Genomic DNA, 20,251 nt, shown 5'->3' on the forward strand with positions numbered 1-20,251 from the left:
CCTGACACTGAGTCTTAATTCCATCCAGAGTTGATGGATGGGACACAGGGTACATCTGTTTGGGTAGTGATTACAGTTTTATTGGAGTTAAAATGGTCCAAGTTATAGAGCCTGTAGAACTGTTGCTGTCATTGTAACTGAGAGACTGACTGTGATCAATACAAGAACGCCTGCTTACAGGATGTGGAGCTGAGGACTTCAGGACCAGGCTCAGTAAATGCCTCATACTATGGATGATGTAGCAAAGAGGAGACTCAGGGCTGATCCTACATCCCTTCATACAACACCAAAGTCAGGGAGGTTGGGTAATATGTCCTTCTTTTTACAAACTCTAATTATCTAATAACGTGTTATCAACCACCAAAAGACAAATAAAGCAAAAGATAAATAACTTTGAGGGTAAAATTAAAATTCTCTGTTTCTATATTCTTTCACTGGAAACTGTAAGTCTCATTTACCAGTTTTTTTTTTTTTCCTGAAACTAATTGTAAATGCATTCTATCAAGAGAAACTGAAGTTTCTTTCCCAAATAACATTAGAAAGAACTGCTAAATGGATATGTTTGGGTTTATATGCAATTTAATGTAGTTATATGAATGGAGAAAAATAATATTTATTAGAAGGATGTAAACAGTTCATGTTTCAAACTAAGTGCCAAGAATTCTAAAAGAAAGTTTATCTTTCAAACTAAGTGTCAAAACTTCTGTAAGAATAAGCAAAGTCCTATTGTTTACAACCCAATTTCTTTAGCATAAAATACTGCTTGCTAAAACCAAATTTTATTTTACAGGAAAAAATAAGGAGTCTAACAATGGGCACTAGCTTGAATTTTCCACTATTAACACACATAACAATCATTTCAGAGAATTAGATAATATTTTCATGGGAGTATTTAAGAATTTCATAATAATCTACAGGAAAGTATCATATACAGTTTTGAAGTACTGGACTTACATGTACCTCTGAAATTAAGCATAAAATATGGAGCTCCTTGCAACTGCTGATACTATTCATAACCAATGAACAAGGCATTAAAAATGTGTAAACTTGTGAAGATTGTAGAAAGAAAAGAGACAAAATTGTAACAATATCGTGTTATTTTGTTTTTAATATGCTAAACAATCAACTGGAAATCAGTAAAGTGTAAAATGAATTACAACAAATATCAATTGCTATCTTATTCACTAGCAATAAATAATTCAAAAAGCAAATGACAAAAGATCATATTTAAAATTTAACATGATTCCTATAAAAGAAAGATTAAGCTAAAAACTATATGTGCAAGAGAGAAACTTTAAACTTTAAGGAAGTCATTAAAGAAGATATGGATAAATGGAAAAACATTGTTAAGTTCGGATATGAGGTGCGTCCCCAACGTTCCTGTTAATGCAGGAATATTCAGAGGTAAAACAACTGGATTGTGAGAGCTATGACCTCATCAGTCCATGCTAATTTGAATGGACTGACTGGGTGGTAACTGTAGGCAGATGGGATGTGGCTAGAGGAGGTGGGTCACTGGGGATGTGCCCTGGAAGAGTGAAGTTGCCCTGCAGCCCCTTCCCCACATTTTTTCTCCCTGCTGCCTGACCCCACCATGAGCTGAGCAGCTTCCCTTCAGTGGGCCCTTCCCCATGATGTGCCATCTCACTTTAGGCCCAGAACACTGGAGTCTGCCATCTATGGACTGAGACCTCTGAAACCAGGAGCCTCAAATATCTCTTCCTCCTCTAAGTTATTTCTGAGTATTTTGGTCATGGAGAAGCAGAAGCAAACTAAAAGAGATGTTTGAATATATTTTTGAACTTGATATGGTGAATCTCACATTTTTCCAGATGCATATGTATAAAAAAATATAAAACTTTTGAAAGAAGACTGAGAGGGAACTACTCTAGCAAATATCCAATACTGTATATTATAAAATTTAATAATTAAATAGGAGTAGTGTTATACACAGTGCTTGAGGTAAAATGTAAAAAAGAAAGAAAGGAGATGATTCATGTGTGTGTGTGTGTGTGTGTGTGTGTGTGTAGGAATTACACAGATCATAAATTTGACATAACACTGGAGAATAATTCATAACTTTAATTAGAATTAGGATAATTAGACAATATTTGGAAAAACAAAGGAAAAAAAGCCCTTGTACATAATATAAAAATTAAGTATTAGATGGATATCATTATCCTAATATTTTGCTAGATTTTGGGACCCCCAAAGACCACCAGAGACCAAGATCAATGCAAGCAGCAAAGAAGTGTTTATTGCGAGCTAGCTCGGTCCTCCACACATACACACAGCAATTGGTGATGCTGAGAGGCCCAGAGCCCAGGGTTTGCAGCAGTTTTATACACTCTTTGGGGAAGGCAGGGACTTCACATACATCATAGCATCTCTTAGCAAATCATCACACACCTCAGGAAAATCATAAAACATGATTAGCACATTCATTGGCGGGAACAAATTGGGTAAGGGTGATTGGTTAGTACAAGAGGGGGATTCATTTGAACTGATTGGTTTAGAGTACTTGCTGAACTACATGGTTTCCCAACATGTTATCAACCACCATAAACTACTGGGAGGGTCAAATCTGGCATCCCAGGTATTTTCCCTCTCTCATGCTGATTTCTGGTTGCTGAGGAGTTGCTATGGTTCCTCACATAGCCAGACTGACTTGGGGACACCTGGTGCAGCAGATCTCTCCTGTTATTTGTATATAAACAACTCAGCAGGGTGGGTATGTGCCTAGGAGTGCTCTGTGGGTCTTTCCAAGGACAAGGGACATGCCTCCTTCCTTGGACAGGCTTTGCTCTAAGGTAGAGGCTGGTTTTTTCACTAAGTACACGTAAGAAGACACGAATGGTGTGAATATACTTTGCATACAACCAGAGATATGAAAAATTGTAATGTGTTAATATGAGTTGTAATGCATTCTGCTGTCATACATAATGATTAAAAATAAAAAAGTATTATACAAAATGAAAAATTACCCCAAAACATAGAAAATTAGAAAAAAAAATTATACGAGGGCACAAATATACAAGTAGCCTAATGAAAAACGTAGGAAAATATTGACCACATTTTAATCATCTAAATATTTGGAGTCTTAATCATCTAAATATTTAGAATCTTTATATTTTAAAGAGGAAAAGCTATAAAATAAAAGTAAGAAGTCTCAAAGAAACATTAATGTCAATGAGCACTTTCATATGTTCAGGAATCCATGAAATAATTCAATTGAGCAAAGTAAATTAACAATAATCAACATGTGTATAAATAGACACCCCATCTCAGTAGCATCAGCATCATAAAGATTGAGGGTTTTAGCTTTTCAAAGAAATCATTCACACTAATTATTTCAAGCAGAAGTATTAAAAAAGACTTTCATTTCAGCATGTTTTTGCAGTGAAAGTGTTTACACAGTTATTTAAAGATCCAAATTGATTTTTTCAGAAACAACATTTCTTCAAAATCTTAAAAGTTTTAAGCAACATTTAAAACTCAACCACTTTATACAATTTCAAACTCTAAACATAATTATTTTAGATGGCTAAAACTGTCATATTTAAAAATAAATAAGAAGCAAAAACCTAACATCCCCACAGTTTTTTCCAAGTTATTGAGGGTCTGCAATGAAAGTACATGTCCTTGCAGTGTAGATGTACATCATGTAAGTCCCTACCCCTGGCTTTGTGGTACTGTCTGGAAAAGTCTCTTTCAGCCTAGAGTTCCCAGTACAAGGCATTTGCAGAGACTTTTTAGATTTTTATCCTCCAACGACTAGCATTTTCTATAGAGTAGAAAAGACCTGATAAATATTTGCTGAGCAAAATTCAATCTTAACTTCTTTCTCAGAATTTATAGGCCATTTTTCTCTTTATATTTATTCCCACAAAAATGTAAATGAAATCTCACCCATAGGTTTATCTGAATGACTAAATAGTGAACAAATATATTTTATAATTCCTGTGTGATTCAGAATACTAATGAGTAAATTCTGATATTATGACTTAATATAGGTGCACTATTTCAAGTTAAGTATGTGTTTAATTTTGTATGTGTGAGTAAAGTTAATTCTTAAGGACTCTAAAGGAAGAAAAAGGTAATTTGGAAATTTGCTAGGCTGTTAGCCTGGCTTAATTAATGTTAGTGTGTCTCTGAACAAATGATTTCTAAATTACACTAGCAAACTATAAAATGAGTAAAAAATAAACAAATAAAACAGAAATGTGTTCACATTCTTCTTTAAAATTGCCAGATTTAATAAAACAATATAACTGCAAGGAAAACCATAAGGCCCAGGCAGGACTTACCAGAAACAGTTCCATATTAAAAAAAGTATGGCCATATTAAAAATATATATATATATATGTATATATATGTATATATATGTATGTATGTATATATATATATATATATATATATATATATACATATATATATATATACATACATATATATATATATTTTTTTTTTTTTTTGTACTGGCAATTGAACTCAGGAGTGCTAAACAACTGAGCCACATCCCCAGCCCTATTTGGTATTTTATTTAGAGACAGGGACTCACTGAGTTGCTTAGCACCTCCCCATTGGGGAGGCTGATTTTGAACTTGTGATCTCCTGCCTCAGCCTCCTGAGTCACTGGGATTACAGGCATACACCACCGTGCCGGCTCTAAATATTATATTATTAACCAGCACTCTAATGTAATTCTAATATCTTTATAATATTGCTAGCTATACCTAAGAGATGAGACAATAGATGAGGAAACTGAGAGCGAGGGCCAGTGCTTATATTCGTGCTTATATGCATTATCATCATCAATTTAGTCAACACTGAGCCAATTCAGGCTCAGGCATCATATTTAGGTTTATGTGAACAAATACTGTATGCCATGACTTTGACACTTTATGGAGCTATAAATATATAAATATATGGAGAAAGATGGGTGTGTGTATATTCTCCTATGTGCATGCTCTTCTACTCATGTATATGTAAAGTTAAATGCTTTTCAGTTTGAGAATGACAGTGGAGAAGCATCAACAAGGCTTCCCAGTTATTGTTATCTGTATCAAGGATTAACATCCTCTGACTGTCTGCCCTCATCCCTCCTTCCTTCTGTGGCATGCCCCAGGTGCCTAACCCAAAGGTCAAGCAGCCGAACAGAGGACAGACTAAATTTAACTCCTACAGAAGCTCTTCTCCCCATCTGGCATCATGAAAGACGATCCTTTTTAGATTTTGATGCAGAATGAGAAACTCAAATCAGGAATTCTATATATCAGAATTATAGCTACTCTCCATAAAGGGAGGCATTTATAAGAACAGAGCCAAGAAGCCAAATACCATAATGCTTCATCTTGGAGACTCTGGAAGTAGAAAGCCAACTGCCATTCTATCAGCTGTGGTCACATTCCACCCTCAGTAAAATATCTATCATCTCTAAATTGGGGATTAAACTTTAACCCAAAACACAGGGAACTGAATGATTGGCATAAACATCTAGGTCAAGGAACTCCTTAAGAAAACTGCCTCAGATATCTGATAAATACTACAAAAACTGATTTTGTACTAAAAATAATGCCAAACAAAACAAAACAAAACCAGAATACATTAACAATAACTTACAAAAATGTTTGGAATTAAACAGACATTCCTAAGTAATATAAACACACTTCATCTCATGTCTTTCTTCCTGCTCTAGTTCCCAGCTTTACTTGTTGCAGTCATGGCCAAGTTAGGAGCAATCCCCAATCCGTGCTGTCTCAGTGACCCTTTTATACCTGAACTGAGCAGCCTCAGCCCTTCCTGTTATCCAGAGAGAAAGAAAACCTCTCCATTCAGTCTCTTGTCATCCAAGCCAGGCTCCAAAGAAGCTGACATTCATCTCAATACAACTGAGAACTTATCTTATCAGACAGAACATCTGTTAATAATGATGTAGTAATGTTGGCCCACCTGGAGTTATATTTTGGACACCTTGAGGAAAAATAAAATATTAAATAGGTTTACCTTTCATTTTAGAAAGCAATGTTAATTTCTAATATTTTAAAGACTTTCCAAGGCAGCAGAACACAACAGACACTAGTATGGCAATATGTAAATCAATGGATGTGTAACTGATGTGATTCTGCAATCTGTATATGGGGTAAAAATGGGAGTTCATAACCCACTTGATTCAAAGTGTGAAATATGATATATCAAGAACTATGTAATGTTTTGAACAACCAACAATAAAAAATTTAAAAAAAAGACTTTCCAATAAAAATTATTTTCCTTACTTGGCTTAAAAAACATCAAGAGCTAGGGATTTTCAACATTCAAATAACATGTTATTTTTTTTCTTTTCTTTTCTTTCTTTCTTTTTTTTTGTGGTACTGGGGATTGAACTAGGACCTTATGCATGCAAGGCAAGAACTTTACCAACTGAGCTATATCCCCAGCCCAATATTATTTTTTTTGACAAAGAGATTTTTACTTCAGTATAAAAATCTCTAAACACAAATAGCATGTAAATTGGAGACCATAAAATAAGTTCAGGTAATATTAAAATGGAAAGTTAATCTGTAACTTAAAATACCATAAGATTTATTTTAACTGCACAACTTTGTTTCTACAGAGTGGATGAATAAATCACTGATTGACATGTGAGAAGACTAAATGATACCCAGTCACTATTTTGACTATATTACCAGAGAATAAGAAAAAAAAAAAAAAAAAAAAAAAAAGCCTGGTGTCAGGTTGATGGAGGTGGCTGAGGAATAAAGCACCAAGCAACCCACCCCTGAAACACCTCTCCCACACTGACGCAACCACCTGTCAATCAGCGGGGTCTCCTGGCCAATCCTGGATCTTAGACAGCTCCTCCCGACCAACCCCAGTAGGACAAAGGGCTCTAAAAACCCCTTTTCCGGTCCCAAGCCCTCCTTCCTACCCTAAGCTCCATAAAAATTCCAGTCCCATCCAGTACCGGCCGCTTCTCCTTAGACCCACTCTGCTGCTCTGAAAATTCTGGCAGGATGGAAATCTCAATAAAACCTGGTTCAGCAGCCTTTTTAAATCTGCCTCCTTTTGGTTGCCGCTGCCTAACCTTATACCTGGTAATGTGAGTGGGGCCCTATTCTGATAGTGAGTAGAATGAAGTGATGTAATTTTCTTTTTTTCTCCATAGGGCAGGGGAAATAGAACTGAATTGAAGCACCATTTGAAAATACATTTCTTGTCTCTTCTGTCTATTGATATTAACCTCAGTAAATTGATGTATGTCACTTTTTGGCACATTTTTTTCTAATCTGTATTTAAATTGCCATGAAGACAAAAAACAGATAACCCTCCAACATGGTTTGATGTGAATTCTTCTGATTTGAATAAAGATCTTCAGAGCTTCAGGCTGTCAGAAGAGCCTTGGTTTTAGCAAAGTGGCTACTTGTTGAAAGTTCTGTTCCAGGGAATCCCTGTTTTCTGGATTGATTCTGGGCTACCCTGTTCTTGGGCAAGCCAGGCAGGACTGAGGCTCCCATAGGAAGTCTCCTCTTGTTCTCTGAGTGTTGTTCTCATCCTCACTGGATTTCCTTGCTTCATTTCTAAGACAGAAGAGTCACAGCTGACTGAATTCTGGGATGCTCAGGACCACAGCTGGTGGGAGAGGAACTGACCATCTGCCCTGTTGATAACACTGTTCTGTCCCAAGTTCCAGAAGTGAAGATTTAGCTAGCCATTGGGGTGTTTCAACTTATACCAGCTCAATCTAAATCAGCTTTCTGACCTAGTCCACTAACAAGGTAGAGGTAGGAATACCAATGTTCAGGTGACTATGTTCATCCTTTGGTCTCCTTGAGGAATTGGTGCCAGGCCCACTGTAGATACCAAAATCTATGAAGCTGAAATCTCTTACATAAAATGATGTTTCATTTGCAAATAACCCACCTGTCCTCTCACATACTTTAAATCATCTCTGAATTATAATATTTAATTAAGTGCAAGTGTTATACAGTTGTTGATATATTGTTTAGGGAATATTGATAAGAAAAAAATTATACGTATTCAGTATTCAGTAAAGTTATAGTTTTTAAATATTTTTGACCCATAGATCCAACATTGGCTGAATCCCCAGATGGAGAACCCCTGGATAAAGGGCTGACTGTGGTTACTAATGTATTCAAAAGAAATAACATGAAGAATCTAAGTGTGAACCAGATTCACAAAAACAAGAGATCTTACCAACTATCAAGCTTTATTTATAATTTTCAAGAGACAAGTAGCACAGACTCAACCCAGAGAGAGGTTCAGGAACATTCACGTGACCCCCCAGACCTTTTCTTGCCACTTTGAGACATATTCTGGCTCATATTGCTAAGTAATGAATGCAGATATATGACCTAATAGGATGGAGCTGTTTTGCTCATCTCCACTGTGTATGCAGGTTGTTGCAGAGGGTTTTTGACATTTTTTCGGTGAGTTATGCCTCAGAGAATCCACAGATCCTAGATTTGTTTACTCTACAGATCTCAGCCTGCTCCATCATACTGTAAGCATTACGTGGATAATGACTTTTTTTTTTTTTTTTTACTAGCAAGTACCATCAGTTTGACAGGAGCTGTGCCTTTGTATGTTTCCAAAGAGACCTGACCAGATGGCTTTCTTCCCTGAGGACCAAGATGGCATGACACAGAAGAGAGCTTGCAGGCTTTCTGCTCAAACATTACCTTCCCAGAGTTATTACAAAGTAGTTCAAAGTCTTTATAATACTTGATTTTATATAATGATGAGACAATGTTCAGAAATATTCCCAAAAGGATGGTTTGGGAATTTTTAAAAATTTGAGACTTGTATAAAAACTTTTATTTTCTATGCTATTCTGTTATTTAACTTAAGAGAACAAAGAGTGATTTATACTCTAATTCATCTCAAAAATTATTCAAGTAACTCAGCACTCATCTTGAATAGACTTGATAAAGTTTTTCATATGTTAGAGTTCAATTTAAAAAACGACTCTGATACACTGAAGTATATTCTTACTATGTGAAACATAAATCAACTCACAAATTCCCCCTTTTTCAGTTTTCTTTTCTTTTTTTTTAGCAAAGTTCAGTTGTTTTTTTTTATTGAACATATTACAAGAATTTAGTCAAAAAGACCAAAACCCATGTCATCATCAGACTCCTTGGATTCTTCTTTCTTTGCTTTCACTTTCTTCTCATCAGCTGGGGCAGCTGCTGTGGAGGGTGTAGGACCTCCTGTGTTGCTGCACGAGCTGCCGAAGCAGGCCCACTAACCCCTACTTTGCAAATGAGGCTCCCAAAGTTGACATTGGCCAGGCCCTTTGCAAACAAACCAGGCCAAAAAGGTTCAACATTTACACCAGCTGCTTTAATGAGGGCATTAATTTTATCCTCCATGACGGTCACCTGGTCATCCTGCAGGATGAGGGCAGAGTAGATCCAGGCCAGCTCAGAAACAGAGGCCATGGTGCTGACGGCTGGCACTGTGCTAGTCGCCAGATGAAGTGAGGGCCTCACCCCAGTGCGACCTTTGCTTCTCGGAAGGACTGAGCACCTTGGTGACACTTGAGGAAAGACTCTTTTTCAGTTTCCTAAGTTTTCAAAAGGGAACATTTTAATTTCATTAGAGATTTCCTACAGATTGAGTCCATACATTTTTTGTTCTCAATAGTGTAAAATTTATAATATCCTTAATTTCATTACATATGATTAAAATAGAACCTCTAGACTCCTACCAAATCATATCTACTCATGTGTAGTACCGGTGAAGTTTTCTTTCCCACATATTTTTCCTCTGTAGTTTGTAAAATCAGTGGATTTAGAAGCAGTGGATTTAGAGGCAACAATCTACTTTGTGCAACTGGCATCCAAAATGGGAACATTAATTCTGGGACTGAGCTCTTACAGGAGCTGACACCAACTTTAGGCAGATAGTATCAGAATTGAATTGAATTCCAGAACTTTCAGTTGGTGTCCAGTGGAGAATCACTTGCAGTATGCATAAAAGAGAGAGAGGTGGGGGGGAAAGGAAGAAAGAAAAGAGTAAGAAAATCCACTATTATCATTTGGTTAGGAGGTGTCCCTCAAAAGCTCCTGAGCTAATACAGGAATATTCAGAGGTGAAATGATTTAATTATTAGAGCTGTAACCTACTGTCAATTCTGCACCCACTCTATCCCAGACAGTTGACTCGAGATTCTGGCAGCCTGAAGAAAATACAGGGGCTCATAGGAAGATCTTTATTTGATGGGTGGGTCACCTGAGCAGCATAAAGTCCTGATCAGTTTATACATGAAACTGCAATAAAGCCAGCAGGGTGCCAAGCATGATATCATTGGTTACATAAAAGTACACATGTGCTATTGTTCCTGACCTGCAGAAAATATCTCAGTCATTCCTTCCTGGACATCCGGGTGAGGGAGCCTGACCAACGCCAATTTCCTTACATTCCACCCCTTTAGTGTTCCTCACTGTACAATGTACATGACAGATGTTTTCCGTGAAGATTCTTTGGCCAGGAGGCACAGCCCTGTGCCTGTAATCCACAACAATATAAGGCACAACAGCAAATTACTAGCACACAACCTATCCCCAGCAAGATAAGCAGGACTCATCTCCATGGGGCAGTCAGGGTAGGCCACCTTTCCTGTTACATTCTATTTGCTGAGTTTCAAGGGCCAAGGTTTGTGGTGCCTGGCTTACATGATGGTGCTTATCTGCTATGTAAACACAACACTTGGTGCCTGGGAGGGAACATTATTCTGGGACTTCCATATTGGGAGGCAGTCAGTATATCAAGGTCCATCCGATTTTATAATACTATCTTCCTTATTTGGTATATTTCTTCATTTAAGAGGGAAAATGATTCACAGGTGGCATTGAGGGCTTTGACCATGTGCAGTGCCAGTGCGGTCATCTCTATCTCACTGACAATGGTGGCCTCTTGTAGTGAGAACAAAGCTAAGGGGTAATACCACCATGGAGTACATTTCACATGAGTAATTTTTTTGAAAGTGTCCCCTTTGGATGGCCACTCAGATAAAATTTCGTTGGGAGGTATGGCCTTCCCCATATTCACCAGCCATTGGTAGGTCAGTATGACCACCCATGTTATCTACATACCTATAAATAACCTGTGGGGATGGGGTAGACAAGACTATCATTTTGTGGCTCTCAAACACTAGAATTATTACTTTACAGTACGCAAGACTCATGGGGTTTACTTCATAGGCTTAAGTCCTACAGCTTCAGCAGGGAGCCAACTTATGGCACCTACAATGAATAATCTATGATGGGTTGTAAGCAATTCACCTGCTATTGTACATCTCCAAAAATACAGCTTTTTATCTAGTTCCGTTGAGGGTCAACCTCATGTCACATGTTTGCGACCAAGTTCAGTTAGAGGCTGTTGCTGGATCACTTCACCATGGCAGGCTGTCAACAAAACTCAGCAGCTTTCAGTGCACACCCAACATGCTGATTGATTTGACAAGAGTGGTGTGTGTGTGTGTGCCCAGTTGACCAACAAAGGCAAATCCCATCAATCCAGTAAAACACAGGTGAATTTTGAGTCTATGAAAAATTCTGTTGCAGGCAACAATGGCCAACCTGGCCACTGGACCACACGGTCAGAGGTGCTTCCATGTTTTTCTTGAACTCAATATGTATGAGCAATGAGGATCTCATAATTGGCCAGAGAGACATGATAAAAGTACCTCTAAATATAACATCACCAGAAGGAAACATGAGATATCTGACTTTGAAGCAGTGTGGGGGTGGGTTGCTCTGTTACCAGTGGAGTCACGTGCAAGTTGACTTTCAATTTTGTTCTCAAGGAGCTATCAATGTAACCCTCTGCATGTGTGATGCTATTTCTATCCAAGGCCATGTCCAGGTGGATTCCTGCTCTTTGTCTATGGATTCAGGAGCTGGCAGCAAGATGTGGCATTGCCATCCAAAGCCTGGCTTCAATAATTCATCTGGTGACTTAATTTGCAATTGGATGGGCACAGCAGCATGGTGAGCAAGGCCTCTACTATAGGCCAATGTGGATGGAGGGAATAACTCCTAGGGGAATTCATCTCTCCTAGGTCCCCTTCCCCTCTCTCTGTGCCTCCCAGACACATTGATATGAGCAGCTTTCCTCCACTATGGTCTTCTACCATGATGTGATGCCTTACTCTGGACCCAAAGTAATGGAGTTGGTTGACCATGGACTGAACTTCTGAAATTGTGAGCTAAAATAACTTTTTCCTCCTTTAAGTTGTTCTCTTTGGCTTTTTTTTTTTTTTTGTCATAGCAAAGAAAACCTAATTCACACACCCACACACACCACACTTCTGATGTGAGTCATGATTGGTTTAAGAGAAGTAGGAAAAACACTTTGTCTTTCTTCCTACAGACCACGAGGGTATTTCCAAAAGAAATACTTTAATCAGTAGAATGAGAAAAGATCACCAAAGAGGTAGGTATCATTCCATCCTCTGAAGGCCTGAATAGAACAAAAAGGAGAGAATAGTGAATTTAGTTTTTTTTCTGGAGATGTGGCATGTTTCTTCTCCTGTCCCCAAACATCAGTTCTTGTGGTTCTCAGGCCTTAGTCTCCAGTGGGGGCCCAGAGCACTGGCACCCCTGGGTTCTCTGGTCTTCAGGCTTGGATTAGAACTAGTACTTGAGGGGCTTCCAAGTTGCAGAAAACAAATTATGGGGCTTCTCATACTCCATAGTTACAGCAGAAAATTCCTTATAGTGAATTCTTTCTAGGAATCCATGCACATCTTGTTGATTATGATTCTCATGAGAACCCTGACACACATACCTAATTTAAATACTGTGCTCTTCAATTAACAGGGTTTCAAATTGTCATTAGAATTTTATTCAAGTGTCTCCTCTCGGGGCTGGGATTGTGGCTCAGTGGTAGAGGGCTCCCCTAGGACAGGCAGGACCTGGGTTCGATCCTCAGCACCACATACAAATAAAGGCATTGTGTTGTGTCAAATATCTACACCTAAAAAAAAAAAAAAAAAATATTTTTTTAAAAAAGTGTCTCCTCTCCTGTTTTGGTTATGTTATTTCCAGGAAAAAAAAAAAATATATATATATATATATATATATATTTTTTTTTTTTTTTTTTTTTTTTTTTTGTGGTGCTGGGGATTGAACCCAGGGCCTTGTGCATGCAAGGCAAGCACTCTACCAACTGAGCTATATCTCCAACCCCCTATATTTTCAATTAACTAATGTTTAGTTCTGTGTATTTATGGTGAAGTGATACCTCTTTTGGGCTTTTGGGTATATGTTCATAGTTTAGTGATCTTAACATTTGCTCATAAACATTTCTAAGTAATTTTTTTTAGCCATCATTGTGGTTGCTTTGTCCTGAATTCCCTGCCCACATTTCATTTCCTTACCTTTTACTCTGAAAACCACTGAAATATACATCCCACCACCACCATTCAGATAAAACTTGCCCTTCTAAGATTAGTAAAGGCCTTTTGACATTTACAGCCCACGGAAACTCTTAAATCTTTAAAGAATGTCAAAGAAATACATAAAATATCTTTTTTTTTGCACTTACATTTTTTTGCTTTTGCTTTTCTTTTTATTATTATTATTATTATTATTATTATTATTATTATTATTATTATTTTAGTTGTAGTTGGACACAATACCTTTATTTATTTTCTTTTTTTATGGGGTGCTGAGGATCAAACCCAGCACCTTGCACATGCCAGGCAAGAGCTATACAGCTAAGCCATAACTCCAGCCCCTGGCTTTTTCTTTTAAACCTGGTGATAATTATTTCTTTAGGTAATCACTTGACAATTCTGTAAACAAGTAGAAACTTTTAGGCCCCAAATCTATTTTTTTTGCTTGGTTTCCTTGGTTTGGATTTTGAATAAGTAATAATTGTTTGACTTCTGCAAAATGAATAAAACCGTCAAGCTCACCAGGTGGTTCCTGATGGAAACCACCATAAGTGGTTAGTGTCAGAAAGATTTAGCCCTGTGCCTCCTGCCAGGGCAGGCAGATGCAACAAAGTACCTTTGCCAACCCTGCTGACTGAAACTGACACTCACTCTCTCTTCTGCCTGAAGACAAAAATGAGAACCTCATCAGTGAGACCTGAAAGTACACAGCAAGATTCTACTTTCCTTCCACCTTAATATCACGCACCCATGAGGCTTCAGGTTGTGGAGCAGGTCTTCTTGTGAATGGCCTCTTCTCCATTTTGTAACTGAGGAGGTGGGGGCAGAGTAGATTATAGGCTTTGTTTAACAAGAAGGTAGAAGTGAGACTACTTCTGTGACCCAAGCAGCATTACTTGGCCACCACAGCCCCAACTCCTTTGGCCTCCTTGCAGTTTGTGATGTCATCAATCACTTCCTCATTAAAAGTCTTTCACGGTAATTTCACAAAAACCACACTTGGGTTTTACACATCTCTCTCTGTTCTCTCTTTCAATCTTCTTTAAGCAAAGGATAAAGAACCCAGGCTCTTTAAATATGGGTGTGTCCCAAATGATCATACTTGACCAGTCCTTATCCTGTAGCATTTTAAGGTTAGATCTGTTTCCAGGGACTCTGTTTCTGAGCCAATCACTGGTTCACTTTTAAGAGGTGGGCAGGCATATCTTAACAATCTTATCAGTTGTTCCCACTTTGATGTCCCATAGAAGGTTAAACTTAATTAATGTAGCTGTACCCCCAAATCTCCTTCTTGTGCTTCTTTCTAAATGTGTGCACTATCAATGGCCCAAGACAGAAATGTCCTTTAGGCCATTCTCTTTCTTTTCCCTCCCTAGAATCTATTTAGTTACCATGCATTGCCTATTCTTTCTTTTTTTTTTTTTCAAACCCTAGAAGACAACCCTCCTTTCTAATTTTACTAAGCATCCTGTCTATTAGCTCAGAATTGTGTTATTTTGGTCTTGAATGATATCCTAGCTGCCTGTTTTTCCAATGTTTCATTTCTCTCACCATCACTAATTTAGTCTTGCTATAACAAGAGCTTAATAGGGTCTTCCTCAATTTAAAATGATCCCATACTTTTCCTATCCTTCATGAAAAAAAAAATCAAAAGTCTTCTTCACAGTCTGTGGCCTTCACTAATGGCTTCTTTTTCAACCTCTCCAACGTTGATGACTTTGAATGATGTTAGCTGCTACAACATCTTTTTCATGGAAGTTTATGTGGTTATTGAGTGGGGGTTTCTGATGTTGGGCAGCTTCTGTCCATGTGGTACTGCAGGGTGAAGAGACCCTTCTACTTTTATCTCCGTCAACCCTTAAGTTCTCATTATCTTCCACATCAAGTCAAGGAGAGCCAAACAGCATGGTGGAGGCTCACCTATTTTTTAAACACTTGGCTATAAGTAACATTTTTTTTTTCTCAGAATCCATTGGCTATAGTTCAGTCAAGTGGCCTCACCTATAGAGGCAAGGAAATGGAATTCTACTCTAGAAGCCACTTTTCAGCAATATCTATTCCAAGAGTGGGGAAACACAAAATTTGGCCTACAGTGAATTATCTGTCTCAAAGTGAGAAACCTCTGTCAGTTTCACAGCTTTCTCCCTTTTTTAGTCAGCTTTTAATTACTGTGACCAAAAGACTTGACAAGAAAAACTTAGAGGAGGAAAAGTTTATTTTGGCTCATGGTTTCAGAGGTTCATTCCAAAGCTCTGGGATGGAAGTAAGACAGAACATCGTGGTGGAAGGGTGTGAAATACAAAATCAGCTCAACACATGGCAACCAGAAGTAGAGAGCAAGTTCTACTCACCAAGGACAAAATATAAACCCCAAAGGCAACTTCCCAGTGACCTACTTCTTCCAGCCACATCCTACCTGCCTACATTGATGCAGATCAGTGGATTAATTTGCTCATTAGGTTACAACTCTCATAATCTAATCATTCCACCTCTGAACATTTTTGCATTTTCTGACACATAAGATTTTGGGGGATACCTTAAGTTATAGCCAATTGTGTTCCCCAAAAGTTCCTGTATGTGACAATGTAAGAAAGTTTAGAGTTAAAAATGATCAGGTTATGAAAGCCTTAATCTAATCAGTGCATTGATTTGCTTGAATGGATTAACTGGGTGATGACTGTAGGTAGGTAGAGTGTGGCTGGAGGAGGTAGGTCATGAGGAGCATGTCTTTGGGGTTTGTGTTTTGTCCCTGGTGAATTAAACTCTCTCTGCTTCCTGATTGTCATTTCCTGAGCTGCTTTCCTCTGCCACACCCTTCTGCCACCATGTTCTGCCTCATATCAGGCACAGAGCAATGGAGTTGGCAGTTGATGGACTGAGACCACTGAAACCCTGAGCACCAAATAAACTTTTCTTCTTCTAAGTGCTCTTGTCAGATTTTTTTGGTCATAGTTGCATAAAACTTGACTTAGACACCTTATATTTAAACCATAACACTCCCTGTTACACTGAATCCACACCTATTTGTATTTTTGAAATGCACCAGTATAACCCTTTGCATACGTAGCTGACTTCAGCTTCTAGGTGTATTCTACTCTTCTTTCAAAATATAGCTAAGCAAGCTTTAACTGCAGAAAAGTTGTCACTGTATTCTCCTTTCAAGATATATATCATCTCTATGTCTTCTATATTATTCTGTTGTGATAAATGCTTGGAAGTCAATTCTGTGGATTATTGCTTTAAATCTCTTTTTCTCTTTTGCACTGAGACTTGAAAAATATGTGTATTTAAAATGTGACTCACCCGGAATGATTTAGAAATAAAGTTTGTAATGCACAAACTTCCAGGAATATTGTTGTTAAAGTAAGAGAATTTAAGATTTTATAAATAATGGTGATTATGTTAGGCGGTAGTGAAATGCATGTCACAAGTATTCTTTAAATTATTTTAGGGTCTTCTTTAAATTACTTCCAAAGTAGACAAGAAAGTAAAGGGTGGTAGTTAATTTATAGAAAATAAACAGAAGCAAAAGAGCTAATGGGAAAGTACGTCAAAAGTAAAAGATTAATGGGACTAAATCTTGACAGGGTCCACTGAGGTTGATGTGAAGTTAGGAATTATAGCTATAAGTGTCTCCATCTGTCTGGGAAGGAAGATTCCTTTAGCTGGGCAGGCGCACTAAGGAAACTTCAGACCAGCTGTTGACCCCAGTGCTGGCATTAACATGGGATTGACTTGTTAGATTAGATGAAGCCCCTCTAAATAGGTGGCCACCATGACAATTCCAGAGAGGACCAATTAAGGTCAATAACTCCTCTACCTGGCATGAGGGGGAGTTGGCAGCGTACAGAAGGTGGTCCCCAGTTCTCCTGGTAAACATCAAACAGTAATAAATTTGGAGACAGCTCAGTCTCCTTTGTTGTTCTCTGCTCAGAGATGGCCCATACTCTCTCTTGAGTGGTCTCTGCTTGAGCCTCACTTTGCTTTTACTTTATTTTCACCACACTTTCTCTTTACTTTCCCTTATAATAAAGTTCTTTTGCATGGTTTTAAGTGTCTGACTTTAAATTTTCTTTCATCAGAACACAAGAACTGAGGTTTGGTTTTTCAGCTCCCTGATTTCCTGTGTCAATTACACATTTGGCTATTTATAGTTTGTTAAAGATGGGCTTTAAAAAAAAATCTTCATTGGAAATCCCTAGAAGACAGCATAAAGATTTCTTGTTAATTAATAACAAACATCCTCTTATTCTGGAAAGACACCAAATTGCACATCCATGCCTTCCTTAATTAGTAACAAACTCACTTCCTTTTTTCTGGAAAGATACCAGACTGTTTATTCCCAGACATGGCAACCCACAAAGTTCAGATCAAAGAAATGTGAACAGAAGTGACAAGTTTCAGTTCTAGGCCTTGCTGTTAAAACTCCCATATGCAACGCTTCTCTCCCCTCCTGTCTACTCTGTCAAAACCCAGAAGCACCTCAGAAGCCACACAGTGTAGATGTCCAGGCTAATGGGAATGCAAGGGAATGATGCTACAAAGCAGCATCCCTTCCGCATATGCACCACCTCCATGCAGTGGTTTTATAGTTTTACTTATTTTCTTATCCTGTTATTAAAGTGTAGAGTTGGTAAGACCCTAGCATTACTCAAATTAATAGGACTACAATGTTGATTTAAAAGGAATTTATATTTTTAATTTAATCAGAAAATTAAACTCCCTTTTCATGGCTAGTTTTTCTAAATATAAAATGTTGCTGATGCAAAGTGAAATCAGGCTTCTGGTGCTGCTTTCCATCAATCCCTGTTACATCCATTTCCCTTCGAGGCTGTGGAAGTCTTAAGAGTTATTGTTTCCAGCATTAACCTAGGTAAGAAAACAAAGATAACAGCAATAATGAGAATTTTAGAGGGGTACATTGAATATCCTCAGTGATACAACAAAAAGCCAGAATCACAAATAATTACAACAATAGTATAAAATTAAGAAGAAATGACCTACCATGCACAAGAGAACAGCAATAAGCTGCTTGCGTTGAGTGTGAAGTCAGGCAAAAAACTGTGATGAATACCCTCCAAGTTCATAACCACTCTCCTTCCCAATCCTCCACCTCCCCAATAGACATGTCTTTCATGTAACAAATCAACTGGAGTTAAGTCCAGGGTCAGGCAGTGACTCATCAGCGCATCACATTCTTGGACTCTTTCCACATTTCTTTTTTTTTTTTTTTTTTTTTTTTTTAGTTTTCAGCAGACACAACATCTTTGTTTGTATGTGGTGCTGAGGATCGAACCCGGGCCGCACACATGCCAGGCGAGCGCGCTACCGCTTGAGCCACATCCCCAGCCCATCTTTCCACATTTCAACTCCACCATCTTCAACCTTGCTCTCTGATGGTCTTGAGTTGGCCAGTTCATCCTTACACAGGAGAGAAGGAGAAAGGTACATAAGTAAGTGCACACACGTGTGTGTGTGTTTGCACACATGTGCACATAAATACTCATATACATGTGAGCAGTAAGCCCTTTCCTAAAAGCCCTCAAGAAGATGTTCCCCCGCCCAGTATGGACAATATGCTCACCAGGCCACCAACCACAGGGAAAGGAGGATGAACTCACTTGAATGGACTACCAAGCAAAATTCATCCTTTGTGTTCTGAACCTCCTTCCATATACACAGTACCTGAAAAAATGGAGTTTTTTTAGCAAGTGATTCTGAAAAGGTGTTCCAGGTAAAAAATATCATCTCTATCATGGAAATTTGTTAGAAAAGCTCCATCCTAGAAATACTAAATTAGAAACATTGAAGGTGGGACTCTCAAAATTTAGTATTAACTGGTTTTCTAATGATTCTTACGCATGCTAAAATCTGAGAATCACTTATTTACTGCATCAAAGTAGAACTTGAGTAGAGAGTAGGCAACCAATCATTTATACCATTATCTAGATATTTTCTAATTAAAGGCACCTTTCTGAACTCTAAACTTTTCTTCACAGACCATAATAAGACAAAAATGAAATGGTTAAAATAACAAAACAAAAAAGATAAAAAGAAAGAAAGAAAAAGAATCCAAAAGTTGTAAAAGGCACAAGGATTCAGAAACATTCAAAGAGGAAGCAGATGTGGTAAAAAAAAAAAAATTGCAAGATACAGGAAGTATGTAAAGAGGGCGCTAGGTTAAGAAAATTCAATTTACCTCCACAGAACCCCAGTGAGACTGAGGACTTACTTGTATCAAATGAAGAAGAGCATAAAGTTGAAAATCAAAATTAAAGTATTGATTGCCTGAAGGTCTCTGCTCAGAAGCCTGTTCACTTACCCTGTTGCTACCTCCATGGAGACAATGCAGCAGCAGCCTAAGCAAGAGGTGGCAAGTGTCTTGGGTGTAGAAATGAACACAGAATTGTTTGGATTAAAAAATATAATATTCATCCTAGAAGAAGAGATGAAAAACTAAAAATGAGAGCTAACCAAATTTCCATATCTTCTCTAGCCTTTTTCTACAGTAGCAGGTCAGAAAACAGGAAGCTAAACCTGAAGCAAAAGTTTACTGTAAACAGGGCACCTTTCTAAACAGTGTGTGTTTTAACTTCTCCAAGCATCTTTAAAACACTATCTATTACCACCCTCATTTACAGATTAAAAAACAAGAGATTGTCAGGTTACTTGCAAAGCTCATAGCGATGGTGAGTTGAGGAGACTCAACATCAAATCAGATGGAAAGTTAGATGGAAAAAAGAAAGAGGAAAATTAAATCACCCGGTCTGTGATTTAATTTTCCTCTTTCTTTTTTTCCATCTAATTTTCGCAATTTGTCTCTCCACC

The 20,251-nt window shown here is 37.9% G+C and overlaps 1 long non-coding RNA gene and 1 pseudogene across 1 annotated transcript; both read right to left on the bottom strand.

Annotated features, from left to right (window-relative positions):
* Positions 1 to 9,117: 9,117 nt before the first annotated feature.
* Positions 9,118 to 9,461, bottom strand: LOC114091549 (large ribosomal subunit protein P1-like; annotated as a pseudogene).
* A 9,315-nt stretch (positions 9,462 to 18,776) lies between these two features.
* On the bottom strand, positions 18,777 to 19,859 carry LOC114091569 (uncharacterized). The gene is made up of 3 exons (XR_003582510.2): positions 19,746 to 19,859; positions 19,045 to 19,108; positions 18,777 to 18,844 (listed from the first exon to the last, which is right to left on the bottom strand). It is a non-coding gene; the product is annotated as an uncharacterized lncRNA (long non-coding RNA).
* Positions 19,860 to 20,251: the final 392 nt, after the last annotated feature.

This window comes from Marmota flaviventris, chromosome 8 (assembly GCF_047511675.1).
Source record: "Marmota flaviventris isolate mMarFla1 chromosome 8, mMarFla1.hap1, whole genome shotgun sequence".
In the NCBI taxonomy this organism is placed as follows: domain Eukaryota; kingdom Metazoa; phylum Chordata; class Mammalia; order Rodentia; family Sciuridae; genus Marmota; species Marmota flaviventris.